Below are 2,323 nucleotides of genomic sequence, written 5' to 3'. Positions count from 1 at the left end.
GCCTAGATGGCCTCCCCGCTCTGCTTGCCACCCTCGCTGCACACCTGGAGCAGAATCCAAAGGTGTCGCCAGTTCAACAAGCCCCGCGGCGCTGTCCCTGGTTCCCACCAGGATCTCACTTCTGTTCTCTCTGCTTTGCTCACTCTGTTCCAGGTGCCCACCTCCCACAGGGCCCGCCCTCCAGCTTCACCTGCTCACACAGTTCATCAGCAAGGCCTTCCCTGACCGCCCCATCGAGACAGGGCCTTCCTCGATTCCTGTTTCTTTCTAGCACTTTCCAGGCTTCCGAGAGCCCTTCACAGCCTTTGCTTATTGTGTTATCGCCTCTAAAATGTGAGCTCCGAAAGGGCAAGGGCTCTGTCGCTTTAAGGGCTGCAGGGCCTGGGGCAGGGCCTGTGCAGGGCAGGTGGTAATAGGTGTTTGTTGGCTGGAACAGGATGGGACTGGAGGAGCGATCCCGGAGCGGGGAGGTCCCTCGCCAGGGGGAGGGGTGGGGTTCTGAGCTCGGTCAAAGGGTCTTGGTCAAGTGCACCGGGGCCCTCCCTGCCTCCTCTGCATGCGGCCCCCACGGTCCTAGTGCCCTCGGCCTCGGACCCTGGGCTGGGCCGTGTGACTCACGTGGGCCCGGAGGATGTGAGCAGAGGGCTGTGCCTTCCGCGGCTCCTGCCTCTGCTTCGGGACGAGGACGTGCCCCGGCCGCCTGTGGGTGAGGGGAGACCGTGGGCAGGTGGGGAGAACGTTTTGGGCTGAGGGAGCAGCCGGGGCCGAGGCCAAAGGCAGGACGCACCTGGTGTGCTTTGGAGGGAGTAAAGGGCCCGTGACTGCAGTCCAGGGAGGGAGGGGGTGGTCGCAGGGGCCGCAGGGGCGGGTTATGGAGGCCTGGGCTCTTCCCCTGGGCGAGTGAGCAGCCGAGCCGGGCATGACCTGACTCGGGTAGTGAAAGGGTCACTGTGGCTGGTGGAGGATAAGCACCCAGGCTGGGCAGAAGCAGGGAGCCCGGCCGCGGGATGTCGCAATAATGAGACAGGGTGCCCCCCCCAGCCTCTCCCGCCTCCGGCCCGGGCACCCGCTGTTCCCGTCCCCCTCGCTCCTTGCCTGGCGAACTCCTTCTTCACAGAGACCTTCCTGGGAGCGTCTCCCCCCTTCACCCTATGGAAGGTCTCCTCTCTTCCTCTTCCTGCCCGTCCTTTCCCCTCCCAGCAGCAGGGCTCCCCGTAACCATGGACCAGCCCTGCGTTTACTGTCTGATGTTTAACGTCTGTCTCCACTGGGTTGCAGGGCCCCTCTCCAGCCAGGCTCCGGGACAGGCTGCCTGGACTCCAGTCCCCGTGCGTTTAGACCCGAGTGAACTTGGAAAGCGAGTGAGCCACTCGACCTCAGTTTCCTCCTCGCAAAAGTGGTGGTCACTTCAAAGGCAAGACCCAACGAGATGGCCAACGTCCAGCACGGAGCTCAGGGCCCGGCACGCCGTGCAGTGAGTTAGCGGCCACGCCAGCCACGGAGAGAAGGTGGTGTCAGAAGTAGCGAGAAGCACTTGGTCTCCGTGACTTCACACTTGGCGGGCTGTGCCAGCAGCACTCCAGGTACGAGGCCTCCGGTGAGGCAGGTTTGAAACTGCCTCTTGCGCTCAGGAACATGAGAGCGTGTATGGCATTTGTTGTTGTTGGTTGCTTACCATCCAAACACCCATGGGAGGGGCCGAATCCCTAGACGGCGGGAGGCGGCTTCCCCTACGGAAGTGGAAGGGGCCAGTCTCCCTCTCCCAGAGCCCTCGGAGGGCTCAGCGGGCACTCAGCCTGGGCCCATGCCTCCCAGGACTCTAACCCTGACGAAGGCCCCAGAGCAGCTGGGACCATTGGGACGGCTCCTCTGGTGTGTGTGTGTGTGGGGGGGCGGTCTGCAGGGGCAGCTTGGGGCAGCTGGGGCCGTGATGTCAGCAGGCCCATCCCCGCTAGTCCCTGCCTGTGGTCCCGCCTCCCAGCTTTCAGGGTCCTTGCCCCATTGATGAGCCTGGTTCTCTAGCCTACCCCGTGATTCTGTGGGCCACCCATTACCCTTCCAGAAAATTCCTTCTGGGCCGTAGTCAACCAGAGTTGTTTTCTGTTATGTGTAACCAGGAACTCTGAGTCCTCTACCCTCCCAAACAGGACTGAGCACCAAGCCCTAGAAAACCTCGGCTGGCACCCTCGGCCCCACCCTCCACGCTACCAGGAGCACAAAGCCTCCCTGGGCTGAGTCAGCCTGTACTCAGGGACCCGGAGAACAGGTAGAAGGTGTGGCAGCTGCTATCTGCCAACACCCCTGGGCTTCCTTCCTAGAACAC

The 2,323-nt window shown here is 62.9% G+C and overlaps 1 long non-coding RNA gene across 2 annotated transcripts in view; it reads left to right on the top strand.

The window, feature by feature from the left end:
- The first annotated feature begins 482 nt into the window (after nt 1–482).
- LOC106726426 overlaps nt 483–2,323 on the top strand; it is a 10,999-nt gene continuing 9,158 nt past the window's right edge. The window contains exons 1-2 of one of the 2 annotated variants that reach the window (XR_001362499.1): nt 483–702; nt 1,279–1,583. This is a non-coding gene — a long non-coding RNA (uncharacterized LOC106726426). Of the gene's footprint in view, nt 728–1,278; nt 1,584–2,323 lie in introns of both variants that reach the window. The other variant, XR_001362498.1, reaches the window with a different exon arrangement.

This window comes from Myotis brandtii, unplaced genomic scaffold, assembly GCF_000412655.1.
Source record: "Myotis brandtii unplaced genomic scaffold, ASM41265v1 scaffold265, whole genome shotgun sequence".
Classification (NCBI taxonomy): domain Eukaryota; kingdom Metazoa; phylum Chordata; class Mammalia; order Chiroptera; family Vespertilionidae; genus Myotis; species Myotis brandtii.
This window is presented reverse-complemented; position numbering and strand designations above follow the sequence as displayed.